Source organism: Lissotriton helveticus, chromosome 9, assembly GCF_964261635.1.
Source record: "Lissotriton helveticus chromosome 9, aLisHel1.1, whole genome shotgun sequence".
In the NCBI taxonomy this organism is placed as follows: Eukaryota; Metazoa; Chordata; class Amphibia; order Caudata; family Salamandridae; genus Lissotriton; species Lissotriton helveticus.
In genome coordinates, this window is record NC_136070.1 from 1,242,490,408 (window position 1) to 1,242,511,613 (window position 21,206).

General features: G+C 44.7%; 1 long non-coding RNA gene across 1 annotated transcript in view; it reads right to left on the reverse strand.

Annotated features, from left to right (window-relative positions):
• The window catches only part of LOC144783462 (uncharacterized), a 140,860-nt gene extending 119,977 nt beyond the window's left edge, over positions 1 to 20,883 (reverse strand). Inside the window, exons 1-2 of the long non-coding RNA XR_013601444.1 lie at positions 20,775 to 20,883; positions 13,865 to 13,964 (exon numbers count right to left, since the gene is read on the reverse strand). This is a non-coding gene — a long non-coding RNA (uncharacterized LOC144783462). The remainder of the gene's footprint in view (positions 1 to 13,864; positions 13,965 to 20,774) is intronic.
• Positions 20,884 to 21,206: the final 323 nt, after the last annotated feature.

Here is a 21,206-nt window from a genome sequence, read left to right on the forward strand (position 1 = left end):
GTCTTCAATGTGAGAGATATCCAGTCTGCCATATTATAAGCTCCATATGATAAAATGGAATTACAATTTGGTGGCTTGGATATCCGTCCCATTTGTGACGGAGTAACCCTGTCTGCCAAGATCGTAATCAGGTCTTTAGTGCCAAAATAGTTTAAAAAACTATGTAAAGGAGCAGGGTGGGGATATCCTGCCCTTGTTGGGCGCAGGGGTCCCAGAGGGACCCCTCCAAGGGGGAAAATTACAAAATATAAGGCGTTTGCTGCTCTCCATCTGCACTACAATGGCTGCCATTTTCTGCAAAAAATAAAATGAGCCAAGGGCTCAATTAAAATACATATTGGGGAGAGAGGAGTGGGGCCCCAACCCCAAGGCGATTATGGTTCTGGGGTCCCTATCCCCCAGGGCCCAACGTCTTTAAGAAATGGTAGGGGGGGCATGACCCCCCCTTTGCCGGGCCAATCACGGCCCTTGGGACCCCAACCTCCGGGGCCCGGCATAAAAGTTAAAGGGAGGAAAGCACGCTGTCCCCCTCCTCAAGCCTCCTCAACCCCATCCCCCAAGGCCGGATCCACTGTGGTGCCGTGGATAGCCTACGCCAGAGATACCGGTCCTGCCAGAAAGAGCGCCGGAAGTGAAAACCTGTCTGCCCCCACCCAGTAGAAGTTTCAAAAATGCTCCCGTTGGGCTGGAGCAGACATTTGTTTCTTGCACTCGTGCGCTCGGGGGAACTCAGATTGCAATGCTGACTAGTCTGGATGCACCCAAGATGGGTGCATGGGGGGAGCCGGGGGAGAGCCAAATTGCCAGGAGTAGCGGAAGCAACATCACAAACCATTTGACCTTTACTTTCCCTCACAGACAGATTCGTGCACATAAACATACATTGACACATACGCACACTGTCTCTCACATACACACACTCCCACCCACAAGCACGCACACAACATACATTTAAAAGCATTTTTTGCTTACCTCAGTTGACAGGGAGAGTCATATTTCAGCTAACTATACTCCAATTTTGATTTCACTAATAGTGCATAATGTAATATTATTCACAGTTAGTTGTAAGGTCGGTGGGGTTAAGGAAAAGCCTATTGTAGAAGTAATAGAGAGTCTGCGTAGTACATGCCGATCGTACAGAGGTGTGGATCTTTGCCCAAATGGAACCCCAGGTTTGAAATGAGAATTCATGTGCCAGATCTTTTTCCCAAAGTAGTTCAGTATTAGATGTGGTTCTAGGGATGGAGGGAAGAAACAGAATCTTGTAGATATGGGAGGCGTTGAACTGCATTGAAAAATCTAAAGCAAGAGTGGAGGATTGACTATCAGATGTCGAGGAAGGGTTTTGAGATTGGAAGTGAGTAATGGATGATCTAAGGAGAGGATACTGAGGAGCATATAAAAGAGATACACCATATTTGTCTTGAATCTCCGTGAATTCCATAAGAGATCCATTGATCGTCAGGTGTTCCAAAGTTAAAATGTCTTTGTCAATCCACTCTTTCCAAAAGAGAGCTCTATTTCTGATTTTAAGATATTTGTCATACCAGATAGGAGTACGTGTGAGATTATTCAAGTGTTAAAAATGTGCTTTAAATAGAGAAGTAGCAACTGCAGAAGAGTGTGAGAAAATGGGGGAAGATAAGCGTCTAGGGGTTTGGGATAATCTAGTGGGCACTGCAAAAGGGAATGGTGCGTACTGAGATTGTTCTAGAGAACTCCAGGCCATTGAAGATGCGTGTGAAGAATCTGATAAAAAAAAGTCCAAACTTGTTTCAGGATGAATGCAAAATGATAGCTTCTGATGTTAGGAAAATTAACCCCACCAATTTCCTTAGGTCCCTGAATTCGAGTTAGTGAAATCCTACGTTTACACTTATGCCATAAGAATTTAGTGAGGGAGCGATTAATTGTGTTAAAGAAAGAAAGTGGGAGAGTAACAGGTAGGATAGAGAGAGAGAAATTGATGATTGGGAGCAACATCATTTTAATAGTAGCAAGTCTGCCCCACCAAGACTAAAACTGTGGAGACCACCTATCTATGAGGGCAGAGAGTTTTTTAACCCCTTCCATGCTCATGACGAGCTCAGCTCGTCATGCAGTACACTGCTCGTGTGCTTATGACGAGCTGAGCTCGTCATGAACAATGGGAATAAATTAGTGCCAGCGCTCAGGGGAAATTGCTGCAGCATTGATGGCGTTAAGAATGTCTACAAGATTCATTTTAATCGGTTTTTTTATATTACTAGTATAAAGGATACCTAAACAGTTAATACTCTTGGGGCTCCATTTGAAACCTGTGTCTTGAAAAATATGAGAAAAACAATGTTTGTTCAGCTGCAAAACTTTGGACTTGTCCAGATTAAGTTTGGAACCAGAGACTTGAGAATATTCTTTTAGCAAGGAGAAAAAGGTGGGCAAAGATGTAGTAGGGTTGGAGAGATATAATAAAATGTCATCAGCATAAACAGTAAATATAATATCTATATGCTTAAATTGGAAACCTGTATACTGTGGGGAGAGGTGAAGCTTTTCAAAAAATGGTTCTAGGGCAAGAATAAATAAAAGAGGGGGTAAAGGACAGCCTTTTCTAGTTCCTCTGTGAAGTGGAAACAGTTTGGATTGACAACCATTAACCCAGATGAAAGTAGAGAGTTCAGAATATAGAAGCTGAATATATCTAAGGATGGGGGGCTAAAACCATGCCCTTTCAAGACTTCAAGAATAAATTCCCAATTTTAGCATCCAATGCGACTGCAGCAATTGGTGAATTCATCCTAGAGGCTAAATGGATAATATTAAGGAAAGTCCTTGAATTATCCGTAATGGACCATCCTTTTACAAACCCTGATTGATATTTTTTAATTAAGTCAGGGATTATAGAATTAATACAAAGAGCTAATAATTTGGCAAAGATCTTACATTGTTAATTAAGGAAATGGGTCTATAATTTTTGCACTAGCATCCCAAATAAGATGAAATTGTGAAACAGAGGAAAGATTATTATTAAAGAATTCATGAATAAAGTGTGTGAATTGTTCAACAAATTGAGTGTCTAACAAAAGTGCATTGTTGAAACGCCATCTGTGTGAAATAGGTGGATGAGAGGGGAAATCCATATCTAGTATGATCAGGCCATGATCCGAGATGAGAATGGACAAATCTCAATGTTCAACATGAATTGAAGAGAGGACTGAGTGAGGAATATGTAATCGATTCGGGAGTGAGACCTATGAGCGGGGGGAAAAAAGGAGAATTCCAGAACATCGGGATGGGAAACCGTCCATGCATCCACCAACCCTCTAGCTGTTATTGCTTTGTGAAAAGACTTCTGCATGTTTTTTAGGGATAACTTTGGTTTGGGATATACGATCTAGAAAAGGATCCATGAGTTGATTCCAATCACCACCCAAAATCAGGTTTTCAGAAGCATGAGAAGAGAAGAGAGTGGAAAAGTCCTTCCAAAATACTAGGTCAATACCATTAGGTCCATATACATTACAAAAGGAAAAATTAGTATCATTAACTTTGACATTTAGTAAAACCCATCTACCATTAGTGTCTTTAACCTCACTTTGTAAACAAACATTTAATGATTTGTGAAACAGTATTACAACACCATTCTTTTTATTAATTGCGGGGGAGCAAAAAACATCACCAACCCATAATTTACGTAAAGAAGACAAATCTTGTTCTTTAAGATGTGTTTCTTGCAATAACGCAATCTGACATTTCAATTTGGCAAGGTGAGATAACACATGTTGTTTTTTAATTGGGTTGCGAATCCCTTTAACATTTCAAGAAATAATACGTAAACCACTCACTGAAAAACCTTACTGCAAATTAAACAATTAGTGATTTTGAACTTTAAAAAAGTATAAAAAGTAAAATACAGGAGGCTAAATAGCATTACAAAATACAAATCCAGAATAAAAATGAATCTAAAAGAGAAAAGAACAAATGAAGACAGGAAGATAATAAAAATAGAAATTGAGGGGAAGAAACATGATGATAGAAAAAAGCTGCAACGAAATAGAAGAAGAAAGAAAAAAGAGTAAGAGAAAGGAAAGAGGGAAAAGGAGAAAGAGAGTAGGGAGAGCACTGCCTCCTTAGACGGATTTCCAGAGAGAAGATGACAAGAAGTTGGAAAACTTCAGTCATAGTGACCATATTAGAGAAAGACATTGAAGTAGGTGGGGGTGAGAAGAACAGAGGCAGCCCCAAGAGAGGGACACCAAGATATAATGGCCATAAAATACTTATAGAAAATTGTAAACATGAACAAAAGCGTACATAAAGGAAGGGAACTCACCAAACAATGAAGGGGGTAACAGAACGAATGGAGTACACAACACGGAACAGGTGAACATTGCGGAAACAAACTGCATCACCCAACAAGAAACAGGAAAGGGAGCCCGCAGAGAGAAAGAGAAAACATATAAGAAAACATTCAGGTTTTGTTCAAACCCATAGCTTCTGCTCTATGAGTGTGAATACATTTCCTCAATTCAGCAGGATCTTCAAAAGAGTAGGTTCTGTCTTTGTAAGTGACTTTAAAGAAACATGGCTGAATCAAACCATAACGGGTATTCATGGAGCGTAATGACAGTCTAAGGTCTAGAAATTCCTTACAACATTTGGCAGTGGGTTTCAAGACATCTTGACTGAAAAATACTTTTTGTCCAGACCAGAGCATCTATTTACGTTGTCGAGCTGCATTGAGAATCACCATGACATCTGAATATAGTAGCACATAGGCAATAATTCTTTGTGGTTTGCTAGTAGAAGAGGAATGTTGAGAGCCTATCCTGTGGGCCCTTTGAATGTTGAAATCAGTAGATTTCGGCAGGCCGATAATCTGAGAAATGTGAATCTTTAGAAAGGAGATCATATCTGAGCCTTCGGAGCCCTCCAGAACACCATAAACGTGGAGGTTGTTGCGCCTATTTCGTTTTTCTAAATCCTCTGTGGAGTTCTTCAACTGTTCCACTTCACGAGAAAGAATGTCTACTTTAGCAGCAACATCTTGGGCGTCGCTGATCCTTTGCTCAACGTCCACGAGTCTTAAGTCTAAACCAGACCATTTCTCCTCAATTCGTTGGAGTGTCGCAGTGGTTTCTGATAGAAAAGGTCGAATATTGCAAAGCTCTTCCATAATGTCCTCCGGAGTCAATGGTAGAGGTGATTTAGTTGGGGAGGATGGGTCCTTCTGAGCACGTTTATTTGTATTACCATTAGTGTTATAACCAGGTGCTTCAAGGGATTTGGTAGGATGAGAGGAATCCATACTTGAGGAGTGAATGGCAACAGGATACAGAGAGCAAGCATTTGCAATGCAATAGGTCTCGCATTTGCAAGAGTTTTAGCTATTGGCATTGTAAATGACAATGCCTTTTATTTATGTTTTTAAAAACATGCAAGTGGTGCGTAAACAGGTTCTTTGTACTTATAGTCGTTGCTTACGAGAAGCAAGGCTGGCTGTAACTGCTCTTCTTTCACTGCCAGCCTTGCTTCTCGCAAGCAAAGACTAGAAGTACAAAGTGCGTGTTTATACACCCATTGCAGGTTTATAAAGCACATAAATAAAAGGCATTGTCATTTACAATGTCAATAGCTCAAACTCTCGCAATGCAAGACATATTGCATTGCAAACATTGAGAACAGCATCAATGGGACCCAGCACCAATGGGACCCAGCACCATTGGGACCCAGCACCAATGAGAACAGCACCAATGGGAGCAGCACCAATGGGACCCAGCAGAACCAATTGGACCCAGCAGTACCAACAGGACCCAGCACCAACGGAACCCAGCACCAAATGGGACCCGCACCAATGGGAACGGCACTAATGGGACCCAGCACCAATGGGACACAGCGCCAATGGGACCCAGCACCAATGTGAACACCACCAATGGAAGCAGCACAAATGGGAACAGCACCAATGGGAACAGCACCAATGGGACCCAGCACCAATGGGAGGAGCACCAATGGGACCCAGAACCAATGAGAACAGCACCAATGGGACCCAGCAGCACCAATGTGACCCAGCAGCACCAATGAGAGCAGCACCAATGGGAGCAGCACCAATGAGAAGAGCACTAATGAGAACAGCACCAATGGGACCCAGCACCTATGGGAACAGCACCAATGGGACCCAGCAGCACCAATGGGAACAGCACCAATGAGAACTGCACCAATGGGACCCAGCAGCACCAATGGGAACAGCACCAATGAGAACAGCACCAATGGGACCGAGCAGCACCAATGGGAACAGCACCAATGCGAACAGCACCAATGCGAACAGCACCAATGAGAACAGCACCAATGGGAGCAGCGCCAATGGGACCCAGCACCAATGAGAACAGCACCAATGGGACCGAGCAGCACCAATGGGAACAGCACCAATGAGAACTGCACCAATAGGACCCAGCAGCACCAATGGGAACAGCACCAATGCGAACAGCACCAATGGGAACAGCACCAATGAGAACAGCACAAATGGGAGCAGCACCGATGGGAACACCACCAATGAGAACAGCAACAATGGGACACAGCACTAATGAGACACAGCACCAATGGGAACAGCATCAATGGGACCCGGCACCAATGAGACAAAGCACCAATGGGACCCAGCACCAATGTGAACAGCACCAATGGGAGCAGCACAAATGGGAACACCACCAATGAGAACAGCAACAATGGGACACATCACTAATGAGACACAGCACCAATGGGAACAGCACCAATGAGAACTGCACCAATGGGACCCAGCAGCACCAATGGGACCGATCACCAATGGGAACAGCACCAATGGGACCCAGCAGCACCAATGGGACCCATCAGCACCAATTGGACCCATCACCAATGGGAACAGCAGCAATGAGAACAGCACCAATGAGAACAAAACCAATGGGACCCAGCACCAATGGGAACAACACCAATGGGAACTGCACCAATAGAACCCAGCACCAATGGGTGCAGAACCAATGGGAGCAGCCCCAATGGGACCCAGCAGCACCAATGAGAACAGCACCAATGGGACCCAGCACCAATGGGAGCAGCACCAATGGGAGCAGCACCAATGAGAGCAGCACCAATAGGAACAGCACCAGCACCAATGAGACCTAGCACAAATGGGAACAGCACCAATGGGAACAGCACCAATGAGAGCAGCACCAATGGGACCCACCAGCAATGGTAATAGCACCAATGGGAGCAGCACCAATGGGAGCAGCACCAATGGGACCCTGCACCAATGGGACCTGCACCAATGGGATCCAGCACCAATGGGAATAGCACCAATGGGAGCAGCACCAATGGGAGCAGCACCAATGGGACCCTGCACCATTGGGACCTGCACCAATGGGACCCACCACCAATGGGACCCACCACCAATGGGACCCAGCACCAATGAGAACAGCACCAATGAGAACATCACCAATGGGAACAGCACCAATGGGAGCAGCACCAATGGGAGCTGTGCCAATGGAACACAGCAGCACCAATGGGACCCAGCAGCACCAATGCTAACAGCACCAATGAGAACAGCACCAATGGGAGCAGCACCAATGGGAGCAGCACCAATGGTACACAGCACCAATGACTACAGCGCCAATGGGAATAGCACCAATGGGAGCAGCACCAATGGGAACAGCACCAATGGGACACAGCACCAATGATAATAGCACCAATTGAACAGCACCAATGGGACCCAACACCAATGGGAGCAGCACCAATGGAAACAGCACCAATGGTAGCAGCACCAATGGGAGCAGCACCAATGGGAACAGCACCAATGAGAACAGCACCAATGGAAGCAGCACCAATGGGAACAGCGCCAATGGGACCCAGCACCAATGGGATCAGCACCAATGGAAACAGCACCAATGGTAGCAGCACCAATGGGAGCAGCACCAATGGGAACAGCACCAATGAGAACAGCACCAATGGAAGCAGCACCAATGGGAACAGCGCCAATGGGACCCAGCACCAATGGGATCAGCACCCATGGCAACAGCACCACTGGGAGTAGCACCAATGGGACCCAGCACCAATGGGACCCAGCACAAATGAGAACAGCACTAATGGGACCCAGCACCCATGGATTGTGGCAGCATCAACATTAGGAAGGCAGTGCCAGTGGTGGGCAGAGTCAGACCCACAGGTAAGTAGGCAGCATGAACTCTAAAGTGACAGCCCCAAGAGATGGGAGGATATTCAGCGGTCATTAACTCTTTATTTCCTGAAGTTTGTGGTGTTCAGGGGCTTTGCCCCAAAATTTAAAGTTCATTCAATGAGTCTCTCTTCTCATGATCTGAACGTGCCTCGCGCACATGAAGAGAGAGCACACACATGGGATTGCTTCTCGACTTGACATGTAAAGATCACGCATGTCACAGAGTACAGGATGGTTCGGTGAAGGTGGGACTCATCTGTGGGAAGAATGAAGTCCTTTAAACAGTGGCTCCTACCTTACAACTACTAGTTCTTAATATAGAGGGAGGGGGACTTGTTACTGAGGGTGGGAAGGTAGTTATCACCAGATTCCGCCAATTCCTTCCTTGGCTTCAGAGATTACAGTGTAATGATGATGTCGATGATTCTTTACCACCTGTTTGAGCCCCTTTAGATGGGATCTGAGTGTCACCTGCACGTCACTGCCTTAGATTCCTGACAGGCAGACTCCGCCTTTCATCCAGTGGAAGTAAATTCAATGACTTCCACAAGTGGTTATCTGTTTATTCTAAAGGGTCAACCGTTGTGTGTATGTTTATATGTACATAAGTATAAAGAGGTATATGCACATACATACATAGTCAGATGTAAACATTTTAAGCACACTCCACCACTGATTTGCAAGGAAAGGTCCTTGGGCAGAGTCTGTGCGGACAAGGGGCCTCATTTATGAGGCCATGCATCCCTTTTAAGCCGCCGGTGCGTCACTTTTTGTGACGCACCAGCAGCGTAAAAAATGTGCCTTGTTGCACCATATTTACAAAGTGACGCATCTACCTAGATGCGTCACTTTGTAAACCCCTGCACTACATTATACCTACGCCAGGTATAATGTATGCAGGGGGGGGTCGTTCTGATGCAAGAAAGGGTCATGGAAGTGACACAGTAAAATCTTTAAGATTTCACTGCGCCACTTCTAGGACACAAATGCGTCAATTTCTTACGCCTGCCTCACAGCAGGCGTAAGACTGACGCAGAGCCTTTTACATGGGGCTTGCCCCATGTGAAAGGATACATTGCTGGAGTTGCGTCACTTTTGTGACACACTCCAGCAATGCGTCACTTTTGCGCCATACGGCGAGGAAGGCTCTGAAAGACCTCCACTGGCTCCCAATGGCTGCCAGAGTGCAGTTTAAAGCTTTGTGCATTATGCACAAATCCTTTCACCGTGTAGGCCCAGCGATTCTGCATCCTCTGGTCACGCCTTATGTCCCAGCACGCCCCCTTCGGTCTGGTACCTTGCAGCTGGCCACCTCCTCTAAAATTAACAAAGCCCGTTGGGGTGGCCGCTCTTTTTCCCATTCGGCGACCAGACTTTGGAATGCCCTTCCCTTTGCCATCCGAGGAAATAGCAACCTCCTCTCGTTCAGAAAGGCCTTGAAAACGCATTTGTTTGCTAAATCCTGCTGACCTGCCCCGAGCCTGCGCTAAACCATTTTATCTTCAAGCGCTGCGAGGCCCTAGGGCAGTTATGCGCTATACAAATGCAATTTTTCATTTCATTTCATTTCATACAGATACGTCAGAAATACTGACGTATCTGTAACTCCTTGCGCCATGATGCGTCATACTGTTAATATGACACATCATGTGACGCATCATCATATATTTGCACATAGAGCAGAGATTTTTAACTGATGAAAAATAGGTGTGCTCAATTGGAACCGACTATGAGTGAAAATAGGCAGCTGACATAAAACACGTCACAGACACACTGCAGTGGAGTGACTGTCGCCCGCAGCTGTCACACAACCTTTCACTCTTGGTTCACAGCTCTGTCCGGATTGCAGAAGGCGAAGAGTGAGAGTTGTCACACCACAAGTGTGAAATCTCACACGTGCATCATTTCTTGGAAAGCTAAAACGTTGCGAAGAATGTTTTTATTTGTAAAGGAGAGCACGTTTCTCCCTCTGAAAACTGTCTTTTAAAAACGAGTACATCTCACATTAAGTTAAAAGGGTAACAAAACACGCAGGTACATCTCACATTTAGAAAAGGCGGGCAGAAATTCTGGGTGATTAGCGGGTGATAAACATATAAATAATATAAATGGGTGTAACAACTTAGGGCAAAGAAGAGAGGATGATGTGTGAAGAGGGAGAGAGAAGAGAGGGTCAGGAAAACTGAAGATAACCAATGCAGGGGAAACAGAAGGCAAGGTCACAGAAGTCCTTGAATTAAGACCCTTCATACGTACATCCTGCTGGAAATAGTGCAGCCCACACAGCAAAGCTCACTTTCCCTTCCACCCTGAACCGGTTCATCAAATAAGTACCAACCCTATGTCAAAAAATAACACAATATAAATGTGTACTTTTATCTAATGTGTTGTAGCAGCACATTTTCTCTTTTCGCTGTCCGTAACAGCAGTCACAGTATTACCAAACTCAACCGATCACTCCTGGGAGGATAAAAGGCTGAGTCAGTTGATGAAATGAGAACTAATCCCATCTAAGAGGCGAAAACAATAACATTTTGTGCATGCATTTAGTATTTGTTAATAGACTTTTTGCACATTCGATGTTTGTAACAGGAGAACAGTATTACTCAGCACAGCTGATCTACCTCGACAGGGTGAAAGGCAGCGCCGGCCCAATGGATTCGTTCCCAGGGCTGTTTGTTGTACACTGATTTATGTTATGTACCGATGGGGGCATTAAAGGCTCACTATTGCCACCCGTGCACCGGTATTCAAATGTCACTTGAAAACATTCTATTATGAAGAGGAACACTTTGTTCCTTTTACTTGGTTCACACAAACTCAGGCCAGATTTTGTTTCTTTCAGGTGAACTTTGTTCCAGACCTCCTGTAAACATCATTACAATCCAGCTTTCCCGCAGTGGCTGCATTTTGGAAAAGGGACCGCTTCACCTGACAGCATATTATAACCAGAGGCTGTCCGGCACTTCGAGAACATGCAGCGCAACGTTTTGGAATAGCCCTTCACTTACCAGAGGGCGGACGATGTTCCTGTGGGCCCAACTTTTGCCACCTGTAGAGTCCCTGGAGAAAGCAGAGCAGAGGGCTGAAGGTGGATGTTCTGAGTGGCGAGCCTGCTGCCACTGTTGTTCTTCCTGCAGGGGAAAGAGGTTGGGTTTCAGGCGTGGCCGTGCCAGCGTGAGGAGAGACTCCTGCAGCCCCATCAATGGAGAGCTACAGCCGGCCCAAAAAAAAATAAAGCGATCGCGAAACCGAAAGTGATCGCTTTTGAAAACAAAGCCGAGAGTGGTGCGCGCGCCATAAGGTTTCAATTATCGCGCCCGTGTCTGGGCACGAAAATTGAAACCATATGGCAGGAATGCGCGTAATAGACACCAACAGGCCATGGGCGGCGCAATGTACCCGTCTTTGACCTATTGTGTGCTATTTTAAAAACAAACACACAGGCAAAGGTCAATAGCAGGCCACAAAAAGCACGAGCGTGTACAATTCCAGGGTCCGTTTCAGAACCCCGGACAAAAGGACTCTTGCCTGCACGAGCACTGCTGCACAGTGCAACGCAGGGCGCGAGCCCTAAAAAGCAGTTCTCCTGAGTTATTATATTCTGTAGTGACAGTACATAATGCCAAAAATTGCAATGAAAATTTAAATAAGGGCCTAATCTGACGTTATGACGAACTTGCCCTCAAACAATATGCAGCGTCGCACAGCAGACCATCAAATATGAGAGGACTGATCCATCCAACAAGCATGTGACATTAGCTGATCCATTCTGGTGAGCAGTTATTAAGCAGGGTCATTTACTTGCTGGCATTGTTCTGTAAATCCAAAAATTATTTGCGTTTGGACATTGCTGTGGAAAAGAAATCTCTGACAGCAAACGCCCAAAATGGCGGCCACACAAAACAGGGCCACTGAGGTGAAGCAAGCACGAAGGAAAAGGCATTGATAAAGACCATCAACAGGTCTCTAAACTTGCCTCAGTTTACCCTGTGACCTCCAACATAAGGAGCCATGTTTCAAAGACGAGGCCGCAATCGCAAGAAAATCCCATCAGCGCTCTCACCATTATGACGAATTTGCCTTCAAGTAATATGCAGCATTACACAGCAGACCGTTAAAAATGGGAGAACTGATCTGTCCAACAAGTGTGTGACATTTGCTGATCCGTTCTGGTGATCAATTATTAAACCGGGTTATTTACTTGCTGGCACTATTCTGTGAAACCCAAAAATATCACGTTTGGACATTGCTGTGGAGGAGAAAATCGCCGACAGCAAATGCGTAAAATGGCGGCCATGCAAAACGGGGACACTGAGGTGAAGCAAGCTCCGGGGAAAAAGCACTTAAAAAGACCATTTACAGGTCTATAAACTTGCCTCAATGTGCCCCGCAACCTCCAATACAAGGAGCCATGTTTCGAAAAAGGGACCGCAATCTTAAAAGGAGCCCTTCAGCACCGACCGGAGCTCGGTGTCGCAGAGCTTCTCAGGGGGCGGCCATCTTGTATCGCCGCCGCCCCCGCCTATTCTGATATATTCTGAAATACTTCCATAGTTCATTTAAATGCTGTTGTGTGCTAGACAAAAACCCTTTCCTACCCCCAATTTCCAGCAAGATTGTCACACAATTCCTCTCACTTTGAAGTCAGAGAAAGAAAAGTAAACAGCAAGCTTCCTCTGAGGACAGAGACTGACATTTGACCACTGTAATTGAATGCACAGTAAATGTAACAAGATAAGAAAAAGATTTACAGGCCTATATACAGAAAGGAGAACAAATGTGACAAGATAAGAACAAAGGGCCTAGTTTACAATGAATTAACGCAGCACGTGCCGCAAGCCATTTGGCTATGCCACGCTGCGTTAATTCCGAAGCACAGGGATGCGTCATATCTACATCGATATGACGGATTCCATTGCTCTCCCCTGCGCTGGCGCAGAATTAGCTGCCATGTGCCGACGTAGGCACCCTTCACCATATTGCAAGTGTGCCTGCATTGAGTGGAATGATTGTTTATGTGCAGAAAGGTGTCCCTTCTTACACATAAACAAACTGAAATGGTGTTTTGAAACTTCTATGTGTGCTGCTTAATGCAGCACAGTTAGAAGTTGCATAACGTAATTTGTTTTTAACCATAGTTTATGTGCAGGAAGGGACAGCTTCCTGCACATAAGCAATCACAAGAGGTGATTTCCACAATCTTTGTGTGCTGCACGAATGCAGCACGCATAGAAGGAGGGAAAAAACTAGGAGAAATGAAAACATTTCTCCTCGTTGCGACTCCCTACGTCTTCCTCGTAAATCTGGAAATGCGGCAGAAGCCATGGCTGTTGCATGGAAAAACCCACAGCAACACCCATGGCAAGCCCCTTTCACGCAAAGTGTTGCGTGTAAAGGGGCCGTATTTACAAGGACATGAAAAGCCACACAGGGTGGCTTTTCGTGTCTTTGCAAATGTGGTGCAGCAGGTTGCACCGCCGGTGCGTCACAAAAGGTGACGCACTGGCAGCAAAGGGGCTTGGAAATGTGCCCCAATTACAGGCCTGTTTACAGAATGGAGCAGTCGTGGAAGAATACAAGGGAAGTTGCTGTGAAAAGGGTTTGCTCCTTGGAAGGGACAAATATACCCTAGGCAGCCTAAAACAAATAAAGCAAATAGAAAGCTAGAAAATGTGAGTTACAAACCACAGAGCTATTGATAAGCACCAGGCATAATGCATTCCCAGTGAAGCTTTCTGACTGTCCCCAAGACAGAAGAACCACACAGCTGCACTGTCTGGTCGACCTGAAAATGACAAAATAATGAATTAACACTATCATAAAATGTGAAGCATTGTGCTGCATGATTTGCCTTTTTTCGCCACATTATTTAGACAGGGCCCAATTCACAGAACTAACTTAAGACAAAATCCTAAACTTACTACTTTTGGTATTCACAGAAGTTAGGATTTTGTCTTAAGTTTGTCTTAAAACAAACTTAAGACAGACTTAAGTTAGGATTGTGTCTTAAGTTTGTCTTAAGTCTGTCTTAAGTTTGTCTTAAATTCTGTGAGTAACAAAAGTAGTAAGTTTAGGATTTTTTCTTAAGTTAGTTCTGTGAATCAGCCCCACAGTATTGACACATAATATGGACCATCCTGCCACATAATTCCAGTGCCCCTGCTCATAAGAGAGAACCAGTACAAATAGCACTAGCGCTAGTCTTGCTTGCATATGGACCAGATACACTTCAAGCAGCAGCAAAGACTTACACTGACCTTAATATGTGCTAGTAGTTGCAGGTGGTAGGTACCGGCACTCGTTTTTATGGAGCCAGAAATTCTATGTCATTAATTATCAGACATTGACCAGAAGAAGAGAGACAAAGATAGAGAAGAAATAGAGATGAAGGAAATTGGAAAACTGTGACAAAGGGAGAAAGTCGGAATGCAAAAAGAGTCTTAAACAAGCATTGGCAATGCAAAAAGGATGGGCTTATAAGTGAAACCACAGTCATTGATGCAGTGAGGCACTCACTGAGTCAAGTCAAGCCAAGTCAAGTCAAACCAAGTCAAAACCACTTTAATCGATTAATTAAAATCATAAAAGGTACACAGTCAAATTACATCACACAATTCATAGTACAATTGAAATATTACAAATATTAAAAGTGCAAAATATTGAAATCCATAAAATACAATTTAAAAAAGACGGGGATCATACAATCATATTTAGGCGACTTAATTTTTTCAACCTACCAGCTGCTACAAAATAACTTGCAATATTAAAAATATTCCAGGGGTTGTCCAGCAATTGTAAATACAGTAAAGCAGGCTTAGACTGTAGAAACCCCTTCCCCTTTAATAGCGGTATTATACATTTGGCTCTGATTTCACAGTAGTCATCGCAAAAAAGTGTAAAGTGCATTGTGTCTTGTATTGAACTACTGTCACAGTTACAGGGTACACTATCCTCAGGGTTACTCCATCCTTTAAAGGATCCCAGGAAAAAATTAATCAGGTTAAAGCGAAATTTAGTTAGCAACCAGCGATGATATGGCCTTGTTACTAGCTTTAAGTAGGGCTCAATGGATGGTGAAGTAACCAGTAAAAAATGAGCCCTAACAAGAGTTTTTTTTAATTCCTCTCCCTCCCGATCCTGGAACCTTTGGGACAGGAATTGCACTTTGACCCAATTGATATCCCCTCTCACAATACCCTGAGGATTTTCAAAAATATCTGCACGCCCCAATTTCGCAAACATTGTTTTTATATAAAAAAAAGCCTTGTATTTCATTCCCCTTTTCTAACCTGACACAATCTTTTATAATCCGTCGGTTTAATATCAGTTCTGGGTTAAGCCAAGTTTTTAGCCAATTGATAAGAGGGGCCATGCCCATCTGATCACATAAGTACCCCATCCCCAGTTCCTGGTGGGTGGCAAACGTGGGTGAAGATTGGGGAATCGATAAGAGTGAGCGGAGGAATTTGTTTTCCACCTTTTGTATTTCTTCCACATGTTTGTATCCCCAGATATCTGCACCATACAACGCTGCAGCCAGGCATTTTGCTTTATAAATAGAGAGGATCGCTTCACATGGCCTTCCCCCTAGCCGCTGAGCAAAACTTAAACCAGCCGAAGTTGATTTTCCCAATGCAGTTTTTTTTGCTAAAAACTGGGGAGCCCAGGAGCAGCGATCATCAAACAGGACCCCTAAATAAGTAAAAGCCCTCACCCTTGTGACTTCCACCCCTTGCAATAAAAAGTCCTTACTTTGTTTTTACACAACCCCATGGACATGGTATGAGATTTCCCACTATTTACTACCAGGTCCATAGAGTCCATAAACTCCCCAAAGGCATTCAATAGTTTCTGTAGACCTATCGAGGTGCGGGCTAATAGGACCGCATCGTCCGCGTATAGGAGAACCGGGATGGTACTGTCCCCTATACGCGGTACGTCCAGGGTAGCAGTGTCCAGGGATTTAACTATGGCATTAATATACAGAGTAAAAAGTAGAGGGGCCAATATACATCCTTGTCGGACCCCTCTACCGGATTTAAAATGTCTCGAACAAGTACCAGCATGAGACAGCCTGACCGATGCCAATAAATCTCGGTGTAGGTCTGCTAAAAAGTAGACCAGGCCGGGATCGATCCCTATATCAAGTAGAAGCGTCCACAGCTTTGATCTGTTTACCAAATCAAACGCTGTGGATAAATCCATGAAGGCTAAATACAGAGACCCCTGAATGCCACTACTGTGTATTTAGTAATTAACAGATACAGGTTTTGGCACTGATCTATCGTACTTCTGCCAGGCCTGAATCCATATTGGAAATCGGTTAAAATACCATTGTCAGTCACCCACTCAGAATTCTTTGCCAATAAAACCTTACCCAAGATTTTGACAGAGGAGTCTATTAACGAAATGTGCCCGTAACATCTTGGGTCCCCTCTCTGCCCTTTTTAGGTCGAGCGACCTATCTCAATGTGCATGCGCATTGAGCGGGAGCGAGATATATAGGGGCTTATCGAGAGTTTACCTAACTGGCGATTCCACTGGCGATTTCTTGCAGTGCATGTGCTTTTTAGGTCATTGCGCAAGCGCAAGCCCTAAAAAGCGCGTGCACAATGCCACCAGCCGCCTGCCTGCCTGCCTCGCATTACCACATCAAAGGCGGCCGCGTCTCAGGCCCCTGCTGCTTCACACCCTCATGCCGCTCTCCCCGCTCAGCCCCCTCCCCTGCCCGCCGTGTCACATTTCTCCTCCCCCCTCCCCACAGCAATGCCCTCCGTCTTGTTTTACCCGTTTCTTCTTTTCTCTATCTGTCCCGCGTCCCTTTCTCTCTTTGTCTCGCAGCGTCTTTTTTTTGCTTCTGATGCCCGTTAAAAATTCCACCTCTCCTTGCAAATGTTTTCCCTTTACACCGCATCAGAGTGTCTCAACTCTCCCATTGTCACGTTTTCTGCATTTCTTTTTCTCTCGTTTACCTCCTCCCCCATTTCCAGTCTCCGCTTGTCTCTTGTTTATGTTTACGATGCTTCCATTCATCAACTGCCATGCTCTCTGTTCCAGGAGCATTTAGTGAGCTAGATTTACTCCACACAGAGTGCAGTAAATGTCAGTATAAAAGGCTTCAGGAGGACACTCCACAAGAAGCCCAAAACAACATGTTCTCCCAGGGCACTTCTAGCTATTCCAAACAGAGGAAGTTGTTTTTTTGTTTTATTTAGTGCATTCAAAGGCTGGCCAGACTTGTAAATAACCCAGAAAGATAACAATGACTTGGGAGCAGAGGCTGATTTTCCGTCACCAACCTTTAACTCTGATCAGGACAGCCTCGGAAGCCGGCCCTTATCTGCCTTTGAGTTCGGGACACCCTGCCTGCCCCCTATTTAGTCTGCAGCCTCTTGGCTCTGCTATCGGCCTGATAACAGGCTGGCTTATTGTCAGCCCCAAGTGCGCCAGGGACACTTCCTGCAAATAGTTAAAGGGTCGGCAGGCCAATGCAATGGGCTATGTTTGTCTGTGCTTAAATGCATTCATTTAAAAATCTCAATAAGTACATGGTCTGTCAAACATCTTCCCCTTCTCGCTCACCCTTGCGCATGCTTGTCGCTGTGCAGAAGGCAGCATGGTGCATATCTATCTGTGCCTGGAGTGTAATTATCTACGGTGAGGGATGTATAGATGGAAAGCAGCTCTCGTCTATATTTTGCAAATGAGGAACCCTTTATTATCATCAAATTGTAAGTAAGCACTAGCACTGAAATACTTTACTGACGCTTAGCAGTTTGCTCAGTGATGGGCGACAGCATCACATAACAAGCATTGGCATAGCCAATAGGTCTCACCTTTGGGACCTTATAAGTGTTTAACCATGCAACAGTTAATGTCGTTGCACCAAGGATATTGTGCTGCATAACTAAGTACTTATACAGTCCCAAAAGCGAGACCTATTGGCTATGCCAATGCTTGTTTAAATACAAGTATAAATATAGAGTGGGCCCAAGAGGCAGGAAACCCTAAAATAGCCGAGGAATTAAAAACATTTGTTAAAATTTTCACCCATAGTTTGGAATTACTCTTATAAAGGTCCATAGGAACTCCATCCGGGCCAGGGACCTTATTAATCGCAGACTCAATTATTGCAAGCTCCACATCCTCCTCCTCAAACACTAATCTAGAGGGGGTAGGACTACTGGTAGGGGCTACAAAAGGATCAAATATCTCATTACTGGCATATATATTTTCAAAATGAGACACCCACTCCTCCTCAGGAATATTAATTGCCAGTAAGCCATTTTCATCTCCTGTAAACAAGGGGCTGTTTACAATCGCCCAAAACTTAGCGCTATCCTTGAGGATTCTTTTGTCATTAAACTTTCCCAAGCCTCTGATTTGATTTCATTTTTACGAATTTGTAAGGTTTGTTTATATTCTTTTCTAAGGATAGCTATCAAAGTTATGTTCCTAGGTTTAGTTTTCAGCGATTTCATCAGTTTTTGGTGAGCCCATGAACATTTTGAATCAAACCATCTTTTTGCTAGGTACGATTTTGGCCTGGTGGTGACAGTTAAGTCCTGGTCAATCTGCTTACAAATTGTTTCGAATGCTGCTATCATTTCCCCATCCCCAGTAGAACAATCAATACATTTTCGGATTTCAGTGTTAACCTTTGCACTCAGGTTATCAAAGAAATATTCTGGGACTATTTTTGCCCATTTTAGCCTCCTCCCTCGGTCTTGAGGTTTAATGTGGCTAGGGCATTTACTATTTGTCATGGTGTCTGAGAGTGCAGAACCATTGTCTAGCAATAATATCACCTGTTTATGGTCACTAAACGGGGAATATGTAGCATTATAAAAAAATACATGCCCTAATAGAGCAGGGGATAGGAATATAAAATCAATAATCGACTCTCTTTCTCGGCCCTTAAATGTTGCTACCCTCTCTTTAGTGTCAAAAAAATGTGGTTGGTAGAGGTCAGCCGAAGCCAGGAGTTCTTCCAGGGCTTCTCCCTTGTATGTATGTTCAAAATGCGGCAGTGAGCATGGGCGGGCCCCTGATTTATCTTAATACAACAGTTAGCATTACATAAGTGAATATTAAAATCCCCCATAAAAATAATATAAACAAAAGTGGCTTGCTGTGTTTTATATAATTCTAAAGACCTTGACACAAAGCGGAGATGTTCATTACAATACTCACTCTCCTCCGCATTATAGAAATTAATTAACAAGGTTTTTGAGCTATTCACGTTAGTGATTTCCACTATTAGACAATTTGTGGAGGCAACATCTAGTGTTTTTACCACTCCCTTTAGTCTTACTGAAACAAGGAGCATCAAATCCCCCTTTTCACTCCCTGCAGGGGTTGGACGAGCTGGCTTGAAATAGGATTTAAAACCGTCCACCCAGAAATTATTTTTCTTATCCCCGGTCTCTTGGAGGGCGGCAACCTCACAGGCTGCTACTAGCTTAAGCCAATTTTGATCGTCCCTTTTTGAACGTAGGCCTGCAATATTCCAGCTCATCAATTGATGGTATTTAGTACCCTCAGGGATAGATTCGTGTTCGGGAGAGAGAGGCTGAGAGATCTCCTGTGTTGGACTTAGTCAGTCGATCTCATTTAGTTGAGACAACGGTGAAAACCTATTAGATAATAACAGAGAGTCGTCTCGCAGAGATACCTGAGCACACAAAGATCTATGGGTAGGAACAGAGTCCGTGCTAACCTTATCATGGCTAAAATCCCTAGCTGTGCTTTTACAAGTTGACTGACTATGTGTCTGTCTGGACTTTTCGACCTGTAAGGGGCATTGTGCTCCATGTCCTCCCCCTTGTCCACCCGTCTTCCCCATAGCAGGTTTGGAAGGACTTGAAGAGGGCCCAATAGTTGGAACTAGCCCTGAATCACATTTATGCATATTTAAAACTGTGTTTATCCGCTCACATTTATCCAAAAGGTTAGCAACGCAGGTGTTCAGGGTATCAATAATGTCCTTAGCTATGTTTATGTTTATGGGATTTGTAAAGCGCGTGACTACCCTTGGGCATCTCAGCGCTGAATAGCTATAGTAGCTATAGTAGATAAAGCCTGCTCAAAACGGGATGAGAAAAGTTCCTCCATCATGACCCGTACATTAGACTCTGTGATACTTGTTAAAGCTGGACTCCGAATCTGTGTGGGATTTTTTAGTTCTTTTTCCCGTCTGTTCGTTTTTTTTTTAGGGATTTCTTTGGGACAGTACGTTGCTCCTTAGATTGGCCTTTGTTGTTTTTCACCTGAATAGGGGACCGCCAAAATCGTCAATTATGGGACATTGGGCTGTAACCACAGGACCAGCAGGGTCTATTTTCTCTGTGCCAGATTGCTTGTTAATAATCACTCGAGGTTCCAAGGGGATATGATTTCCACTGGAGGTTACCAGGGGTGGGGTGCCTAATATTTGGGCGGTAGTTGTATCTAAACCAAGTTCCCTTTCTGCAGACTCAATTTCCGATGGTAACACTCCCACCCCCGAAGTCAAGTAAGAGATAATTGAAGATGACTTCCTAGGGACTTTTGCTTTACTCCCCCTGCTCCAGAGAAGTATGGAGTTTCTGCTTACCCATATTTGATATTCACGTCAGAGAGGGGTAGTCTGGCCCGGCCTCTTCTGGCCCCTGATGGCCACAGATGGTCCCGCTCTTGTCCCGGGCTTCTCCCGGCACTGCCCGCGCGTGTCCCGCGGGGCGGGAGGCGTTCCTTGGACTTAAAGCGCCTCCGGGGGCGTCGATGGCGTCACTGCTGCGCCGGACCCCGGGGCAGCTTGGAGTTGTAGTTTCTCCGCTGCTGGTGGGTCCGGCGTGATGAGACTACAGCCGTTGCCCTCACGGCGCGGAGCACCCAAAGGAAGATGCCGTTGCCCTCACGGCGGTGGAGACAGGTAAGTGAGAGCCGTTGCCCTCACGGCGTGTAGAGGATCTGTGTCACTCATACCAGTACTCTGTAACCTGTCCAGATCATGCATCGTGAAGCCAAATAGCACATGGACATGTGT